The 10,109-nt window shown below is 39.8% G+C and overlaps 1 protein-coding gene across 1 annotated transcript in view; it reads left to right on the top strand.

Moving 5' to 3' along the window:
* Positions 1-9,507, top strand: part of LOC144772039 (retinal guanylyl cyclase 2-like) — a 590,168-nt gene extending 580,661 nt beyond the window's left edge. The window contains exon 19 of the mRNA XM_078656243.1: positions 8,963-9,507. The gene's annotated coding sequence lies outside the window, so the exon portion shown is untranslated. The remainder of the gene's footprint in view (positions 1-8,962) is intronic.
* The last annotated feature ends 602 nt before the right edge of the window (positions 9,508-10,109 follow it).

A 10,109-nucleotide genomic window follows, 5' to 3' on the forward strand; every position in this document is an offset into this window, starting at 1 on the left:
TACTGTGCATATAAATATATATTGCTCCGTAGTAACACTAATGGGATGTAGACAGTTCTTCAAATCAACGCTTCTCTTAAGATTATTTATTGAACTTAAACTAATTGAACATGCCTTCCGTCAGCATATAGAAATTATAGGGGAAAAGTTTTAGAAAGAGAACAATAGCTTCTAATGTGCAGCGTCATACAAAAGATAGTCAGAGAGGAATTAAAAAATAGAATTGGAGATTTCAGAGGAAGAGAAACAAGGACACGTAACATTGTTCCAAAATATCGGCAACACAAGGGAGCCTGAGGATGGCATTAAAAAACTGAGAAGGGAATGGAAGCAGCAGGTGTGTAAGGTTCTGTAACTCACATTTAAACAATAAAAGCTGAATTTGAAAGGCCACTGAACAGGAATCTATGGGGAAAATTGTCCATGTTCATTCATAGTACAAGACTTAGGGCATGTTTGCGAGTTTGGCGGTCCAGCAGTGGGCCTCACCCAGTGCCCCACTGTGGGACCGCCAAACCCGTAGTCAGACCGCCCCCCCCCCCCCAGATTACGAGTTAGTCCAGTGCAAGCGGTCCTGCTGCATCAGTCCCACGGCAGTGCTTTTCTAAGGCTCAAAGGAGAGCCAAAGAAAGGCAGTTCCGTGAAAGCGCTGCAGCACATTCCTTAACAGGGAAAAATGCATCATGTTGTGCATTTCTCACTGTGCAGGAACTGGGGGTGCAAACATGTAGGGGGGCATAACATTTGACCAATTGCATGCCCCCCTCAAACAAAGGTGACAGGAGGCCCTATAAGAGCCCCGTGAGCTGCCTCACCACCACCCTTTCAATGGTGGCTTCACCTCCATGGATAGGGTCACATTGAAGCAACTCGTAAAATGCTGGGCGGTGGCACATTGGCACCGCTACCATATTGCGGCATCTGACTACTGCGCCACCACCTTGGGATCCATGATTCCCATTGGTTGCAACGGTCATGTGGTGGTCCTACCACCTAACTCAGAATGCAGCCGCGGCAAACTCGTAATTAGGCCCTTAGTCCGAAGACAGTAGGGGTGTATCTTTGATTATTAAGGGGTATTAATGTATTTGCAGTGGTACAGGTGGGAAAACATTGTCAATTTATGTCCTGTGTGGATTGATACTGAGAAACGTTATCTACAGAGGAGGGTTCAGAAATACTGACAAAACATTCACACCCAAATGAGTAATTTTCCAATTACTGCTAAAGTACCACCTCTGAAAATGAATTACAACCAAAAGAAACAAGCACTGTCAAGGCCAATAAATCTGCCTTTAATGAACTAAAACATGCAAAACAGGTGTGCAGACATGCATGCAGACTATTTCAGTGCCTTGTGTTTTTACCGTATTTTTTATTCCCAAATTTTGTGGTGTTGCAGGGCCCAAGCACTGTAAGATTGAAGATTTTTGTCAATGTCTTTGAAGTCTCCATATTTTACCATATCCATCTCAACTTTGCACAGGGGCAACTGGATTGAGTCAGGATTTCAAATGTAATGAAGAAATCATCAGAGCAATCCAATTTGAGAGAGTTAGAACATTCTATGTGGTATTTCTTCATGACATTTATGGCGGAGCCCTTATGTGAAGTATGCTGTTGTCTGATAGGAAGGGTTTGAGAAGGGACGTGTTGGTGTCTTCATCTTTTTCCCCTTGAGGTTGAAATTTCCAAACAAAATATAATATTGCAAGAAGAGGTGAGTTGATCACTGCAAAAGTCAAGGAAACGTTTGCTTTTGTTGCCCTAAGGTGGAGGGATATGCCCAGATATGGGTCCCATGCTCACTGTACCATCGGATTTAAGCTAGACAGGCTGATGAGAGGTGATACATCAAAGCTGGTCCCAAGATGCTTGTATCCAGTCCAGGGAGGACCAGGCCTGGCAGTTTGGGCTGGACTGTACCCATGGGGAGCAGGGATAAGAGTGATTTGCATATGGCTGGGTCCAAACAGGGGCAGTGTGGTGAGCAAAAAAACAATGGTTTGAACCCAGATCTGTGACTGGGAGTGAATGTTTAATTTGTTCAGCATTCAGTCTAACATTTGTTACTTTTGCTATTACAAATGAAGCTCAGAGAATCCCCCTAAGAAAATAGGAATTTCAGGGAGAATCAGTAATTCTGCATCCTATTCTTACAGCCATTCCTCATTTCCCCATGAGTTTTCGCAGAAAGATTTCAGCTGCTTTCATCAACTGAAATCTCTGTGTGAAAGAAACAGCTCTTTGGAAATAGTGCAGAAGTCATAATTATGATGGGACCAGTACTTCCTGCTACCTACCCCATTGGAATTAAGAGGGAATTTGTAATCAGGGCCTGCCTATAACATCAGCATGAGCGTGGAAAACATCAAAGAACCCAAATCACATTGATGTGGAAAATCTTATTTAGGAGCAAAATCCAATATAGATGCAAAATCCCCCAGCGTGCAAAGTATGTAGCACAGGACTATCATATTTAGGAGTGAAATGACATGTAGAGTCATAGTCAACCTTGGTGCAATATTATCCAGGAGTCTGAAAATGTTTTACGAGCATTAGTAACATTCAGGAATGTTTATGTGAAATATCACATTTAGGTGCAAAACATTCAGGGCCAGATTATGAGTTTGGCGGCACTAGGACCGCTCCGCTGCTGCATCAGCAAACCGTGGTCCAGCTGCCTGCCAGAATATAAGTGTTTCTTGTGTCTGGCGGGCTTCTGTTTTGACATTCCCACGACGGTGTCCTGAAAATGGGCACCACAATGGGAATGCCAAAAAAGTACCTGCATGGCATGGACTGGAAAGTCCATGCCGTGCAAGAACAGGGGTACATTCACACAGGGGGCACTAATTGTGTCCACCTGAATGCACCTCATGGCGCAGAGGCACAGTCACAGTATTCATGGAGGAGGAACCGCCGTGAAAAACTGTGGCGGAGAGGAAACTCATAATATGCTCGGCAGGACCGCAGCAGTCCCGCCCAGCATATTGCAGCCTCCCGACTGCTGCAACACTGCCAGGGAATGGTGGCTCCCTATAGGCTGCGGGGGGACAATGAAAAACACATTCAGCTGTAAAATAACTTGTGGTGCAAAATCATTCTTGGTGCAGCATCAACATGAGTGTGATGATACATTTTCAAGTAAAAATCACATGTAGCTGTACAAACACATGTAAATGTACAAAATCACCTTTGGTGCAATGGCAGCAGGAGTGTGGCATCACATTTAGATGCAAATATAACTCAGTCTCAATAGAAGAGAGCCCCAAAAACCGCCACAACATCCCAATAAGAGTAATGAAATAAGAAAAATTCTCAGTGAATACCAGTAAAAAATAAAGACATGTAGTGCCAAAAGAAGTCCTAAACAAATGACACTCTCCATGAAAGAAGCTTATAACAAGTCTTTGTCCTTCCAAAAGTATCCTAGAATAAGCCCAACACCCTAATAAACAAGCATTTGCAATGCAATAGCACTCACTTTACTAAAAGTTTCAGCTATTCGCATTGCAAATGATAATGTTTGTTTGCTTTTATTTTGTATAAGTAATAAAAGAAAATCCACGAAACAAAAAAAGGGTGCAGTTCAACAGGCTGTTAATAGGTGTCTTTGTGAAGTTGTAGAGGGACCTCTATTAGCCATATATACCTTTACTTATGCTACTTCTGGGATATTTTTTAAGAAAAAAACAAATGGTCTAGCATTAATTTGAGTGAGAGCTAATGGCATCGTAAATAGCAATGTATTTTACCTATGTGTTATGGAGTGTATCTGTTTGGTGTGTAGTGGAATTATGTGGGTTGTATTGGATTAGTTAGTTGTGTAATTGTGTTTCGTGGAATTATGTGTTGTGGATAGGGTTTGTGTATTGGAATTATGTGACAGGATGGACCGTGGAATTATGTGGAGTGTAATTATGTGGTATTTAGTAAACTGGAATATGGAGAGTGGGATTCAGTGTTATGGAGTGGAATTATGTGGAATGGTATTTTGTGCTGTGGAGTGGTATGTAGTGGAGGCTAATTATGTAGTGTGCAGTTAAATTTTGTGGCATGGTGTGGAATTGTGTGGTGCGGATTGGATTTGTGTGATGTGGACTGTATATATGTGGTGTGTTGTGTAATTGTGTTGTTGAGTTGTAGTGGAATCGTGTTGTGGAGTGGAATAATGTAGTTTGGTGTTGGATTATGTGGAGTGCATTGGAAATGTGTGGAGTTGAATTGTGTGGCATTGAACTGTGTGGATAGCTTTGCGTTTTTGTGATGAAAAATAACAAATAGTTAGGAGCTAAGCTCCAGATCCTTGTGTTTGGGTGTTAAAAAAAGAAAGAGTTAGAGGTATTTGTTTTGTAAATGTAAATATCTTACTTATGTGTTATGGACTGGAGTGGATTTGGGGTGTAGTGGAATTATGTGGTGTGCATTAGAATTGTTAGATGTGGAATTGTAGTGTGACGTGGATTTAGGCAGTGGAATTATGTGGCATGGTGTGCAGTTGTATTATGTGAATAGTAATTTGGTGTTTTTGACTATTATAATTGTATAAATGGCATTTTGTGTTAGGGATTGTTATGTAGTGGAGTGTAATTATGTGTTGTACTGTTGAATGTGTGGTATGATGTTGAATTATGTGTTCTAAATTTAATATATGTGGTGTGTAGTGGAATTGTGCTGCGGAGTAGAATAATGTGGTTTGGTGTTGAATTATGTAGTGTGGAATGGAATTGTGTGGAGTTGAATAGTGTGGCATGGATCAGTGTGGTGTTCAGTGAAAATATACTGGAATTGTGTTGCATGGTGTGGAGAGTATTTATGCAGACTGTCATGTGTAATAGAGTGTATTTATGTGGAGTGTATTCATGTGGTATTGAGTAGCATGCAATTAGGCGGAGTTGAATTATGTGGTGTTGAGTGGTATTATGTGGATTGTAATTACGTTGTCTTGTGTGAAATTGTGTGGCTCTGAATTGTGTGTTGTGGAATTGTGTGGCATTGTTTTGATGTATGTGGTGGTGAATGCTTGTTGTCTATCCACAGCAGTGCTGACTGAGTACATATAAAAAAGCCTTCCCTTTAAAAATGGTTAAAACATCACGCAAACGCTTCAGAAAAACTGAGTGAGTAGAATTTTTCTTTTATTCCAGTAAAGGAGGAGTCCGTTTGTAGAAACCTATGGGTTATGGTTGCTTGCTTATAACAAATTGCCCAGATGTATTGCTTACATCTAATATGCCCTGTTTACAGGTCTTGAGTTCCCTTGGATTTTGAATTATATTGTAGACACTTTAGAAAATAAAGAGATTAAAAAAGGAAAATGTTTACAAAAGCAGCATACTATCCCATATTAAAGAAAAAAGCCTTGGAAGATATCAATAATATTGTTTATGATAGGCTAGCAGTGTTGGTATTATTGCATAAATGTTTGTTAAAAAATAACAAGAAAAAGAAATGGATGATTTTGACAATAGAAATTCCATTCTGTATCATATTATAGTAACAGAAAAGCAGCACGTTTCTTGAAAATAGACATAGCCTTTGATTGCCGATCCTTATCTTATCAGGAATGTCTCCGTCCTAGAGCAGTCATAAAAAAGTTTGTGAGCAGCCTGAACACTTAGCAATAAACTCTACTTAAGAATAACAAAAGACTGGCTTTCACAGAACAGTGATATTTGCATTTTCTAAAGCTTTGTGTTCTACCAACTGAAATATGTGCTAAAGAAAAACACTCCTTTGCATTAAAGCCAGAAAACTGCATTAAGTGATAGTAAATGAAAGATGCAAGGGGCTGTTACTGCACCTATAATAAGCATAACAAGATTATTATAAAGTGCCCTCCCTCCTCCTATGTCCGCAGAGACAGTGCGTTTTGGGCACAATGTGTCTTTAATACATTGCTAAACTGTCTCTGTGGAAATAAGAGGAGAGAGGGCACTTCATAAATAATCTGGTTCTTTGAAAAGTGCCACACTTCACCTTTGTGGAAGATGTTTTTAACATGTGAATGGCTGCAAAACTCTTGTTTTTGAGACAAAAAGGTGACTGCGGGAAAACTACATTTAATGTGGGTTTGCCAAAAAAAGGTGTTTTCCAAGTTTAATCTTTCCCTGCCCTCATGCATTACTAAACCCTACATTTACAACTCGCATCTCTGCAGGGTAATTTAAACAAGCAACAGGAGGGAGGGATGTTGGTGCGAATTAAACCTGGGTGGGAGTGTCAATGTAAAACTAGCAGTAGACAGCATTGATTAAAGAAGCAGGAGGGAGGAGGAGGGAGATGAGGAGAGGGAGGGAGTGTCTGTCAGTAGTCAATTGTAAACAAGCCATTGCAGATTGCAGGAAATCATGTCGTGCGTGTGATAGGGAAAAGCCATTTAAGAAAATACTGCCCACAGACAGTAAATACAATATTCTGCGTAACACCACAGTAAGATGGCCAGTTCTCATGGGAGGTTACAAAGAGAGACAAGTAGGTACCAAGGAGGGACTACTAAGCTTATTGACGAATCGAAAGCCATCATTTACAAAGGAAAGGAAGAGAAGCCAATTGTACAGATAGGTGGAACATGGGCGGAGCTTAATGCACATATATTGAATACTGCATTCCTCGAAGAGACAGCTCAAGCGCTGCTCTAAGCGAGACCAAACAATGAAAAAAAACCTTTTCTGACACTGCTCTTCCAAAGTTTCTCCACAATGTTGGATAGAGAATAGGCGCAGATACAGATTCATAATAAATGGCACCATGTCATGATGGTTAAATCAATGACTAACATGGTACGCTCAGTTTTGATCCTGCTAAGCTTTAATATCTGCTGATGCAGACCATGAGCCTGGATAAAAATAAAAAAGGGACAATAGACTGCCCTTCTGGAAATGTAAAGAGAAAAAGAAAATGTTGATGGGCACTGCTACATAAAGAAGAAACACATGCTGCATAAGAAACACTTATCTATGCTCTGATCCTGATAAATGTGTCAATGCCCTATAATACTTCTTGTGTTTCATCAACAAAATTGTGTTTTTTTATTACTCATTTGAAACTCTTATAAACATGTTTGTCTTCAAAAACACCTGACACATATTCGAGAGTCTTTATATATATATACAAATAACTATATCGCTCTGACTTTGTTGCTTTTCACGGAGGACTCTCTCTTTTAAAGATGGGCTTTGCATTCACCAAATGGGCAGAACTAGTTTACCTTGCTTCTGAAAACAATGTACCTCATGCCCTGCAATGCCAGCGCTCCCATTGAAGTGGGATAATTTTCCTAATAATTACATTGCGCACGCCCAACGCCAAATGGCGATGCAGCGCCTGCAATGTAATTCATTTTATTTATTTAGTTCATTACTTAACTCCGTTTGGTCGTATGCCAGAGTTTACTACCCCCCAACCCTACCCCTCCCCGCCCCACCACCCTGCAGCACTCCCTCAAGGAGCCGTCACAACTGCCACTTCCCAGTCACAAATACTTTGTTATGGGTTACTTTCCATCCTAGTAAATTCTGAACGAAGGCAAATGTCTGACAACTGCTTTGGCTGCACTAACATAACTCAGTATCTTTAGATGAGTCACTGCATAAGGTCATAGAAGGTAAACATTTTACCACGCAGTGCTTTTACAACGCAGGTTTTACAACGAAAACCATTACAAAGCATTGCACTGGGGGGCGCTCTGGGATAGGGAATAGTTTTAATTTACTATCCAACACCTACCCTACTATCCACGGGGACTGGAGTTGGAATAGTAAATTAAACTATTCACTATCCAGCACCCCTAAGCGCTATGCGTTGTAACAGCATGCGTTGTAAAAACTGCGATGTAAAGGCATGCGTGGTAAAAGCATGCGTTGTAATGTCATACATCCATCATAGAACTCCTAGATAACTCGCAAAATTAATATAATGTGCAGTTTGAGGTACTTTATTCCTTCTAGAATGCATGTAAGCCTGAACCTAATTTCTTTATTACCGACTAATTTTGGTATCATCATAACCCACCTGTAATAAAAGAAACTATGTGTCACTACTGACGGTAATATATTTTACAAGCAATATGAAGACACAGCTTCTTCTGCTGAGTCAATAATGTGTGTAAAACAACTCCCTACTCAGCAAGCACATTAATAAGGAAAGGTAATGCAGCAGCCTGCAGGTGCAAGCAAATGGCGGTGCCAAATTACAACAGGTCTGAAAATGCATTTTTACCAGTGTGTCAGGCGGACTTCAGCCCGTGTATTACAATTTTACCTGAGTGCCGAAAATCCTGTCACTTTGACTAGATTGTCACATCTTTACTTCTGGAAATTTTTACCATAATATTCATGACACTCATGGTTTTTACTGCACTGATGTTCTCCAATACATCCGGAAGAATATATCTGTGTGTATTAAAGCAGATTCATATTACACTGCTTAAAATGTTTGATGTGCAACAAAGTACAATTGCATATCTATGTGTTTATTTACATTGTGTACATTACACCTTCAGGCTTTTCACCTCCAACAGAAATAGAGACCAGGATTAAAAAGGTACCGGGGCTTAGCAAACGATTGTGTAATTATGTAGTATAAGGAATACATTACCCACTGACGTATATAAAAAAACACACCACAAATATCTTTTGCTTTCTGTGACCATGAAAAGGAACATGGTGTTTGTATTCCGCAATATAGACACAGAACGTCACAGTGACCTACAATTTACTTCTGATACAGATTAGTGAGAACTTTATTCCATGTATAACACCTGAAACGGTGGAACTTTATCCCATAGATCTAGGGGGAAATGGTTGGGAAACATTGTACAACAGCCACTTGTACAAAAAAGGAGGTATGTGTAAAAGTGGACAAAACCATACATATGAACAGCACATTGCAATTTAAAAGACATTATAATTATGTTTCTCTGAGCTACAAAATAATCTCTGTTTTTTTCTTTCAATAGGCAAAACTGGCAAGAAACAATAAGTCAAGAAATAAAAACAATTTTCTGGAAAAGTAGAAAAAGCATTGCATCCAGAATGTAATATGAAGGAATGAGGGGACATTTCTGATTTTAAAAGAGAAAGACACAGAAGGGTGTGTCCTCCTGAATGAACTTCCTTTCGGAAATGGGATTATTTATCATATTTATTAGCACTGTTGTTGGTCGAGGATTAATTCGCTGGAGCAGGAACAATAAAAGTGATGGGCAAATGCTGAGTTGGATTTGTACTGCTGGAAATTAAATCCTAACTCATTCATATGTAATTTACCTCCTGGGAAGGCTATGTTACCAACTGCACTTTATTTACGATGAAAATGTCAGAACGGAAAAATTGTTTGTAGCGGTGTTTTTTAAGAAATGTTTTATATGGGTCCACTTTCCATTAAAATGTCGGATATATTCTTGATAGTACCTCAGACCCTGGCCACAACGTACACCAAAAAGGATATTGTTTTATTTTGCCATGTGATCTTCAAATTACTATTTTCAAATAAAGCATAACACTGAGAAGAAAAATAGTTTATTGTACTTTATTGATATTCTGTAATGTGTAATTCTACAAATTCTGCATGTATTGTCAATGTTCGGGGACTTCAGCTCAAAATCAATACCAAACAATAGCTACACACTCATACACACTCATAATGCTGCTTAATTTCCAGGGTCTAATCTGAGCAGTGACTGACATAAAGAATCATGTAAATGCAGTTTCTCTAATAAATGAGGGTACCTCGTTCTCTGATGGCAGCCAGTTTGAGTTTCAGCTAGTTGTCAGAAGAGACACAGCTTTATGTTATGCTAATCAGTAAAGTTCCCTTCATATGTTTTAATTCCTATCCCATCACATACTGCTTTCAGGAATACAGTATCAACTGGACCCCACTCACCCTACTGCTACATGTATTTATTTATTTATTTATACCATTTATAGAGCGCGCTGTTACCAAACGGTGTCCTGGCGCTGTAGTGATAGCTCCACTGGCCTCAAACCTCCTGCCTAATTAGTAAATAGCCATGTTTTCAAACTTTTCCGAAAAGCCAGCAGATCCATGATCTGTCTCAATGCAGATGGAAGGGCATTCCAGGCAGTAGCGGCACCTCGGAA

The sequence above is a fragment of the Lissotriton helveticus genome, chromosome 8 (genome assembly GCF_964261635.1).
Source record: "Lissotriton helveticus chromosome 8, aLisHel1.1, whole genome shotgun sequence".
Taxonomy (NCBI): Eukaryota; Metazoa; Chordata; class Amphibia; order Caudata; family Salamandridae; genus Lissotriton; species Lissotriton helveticus.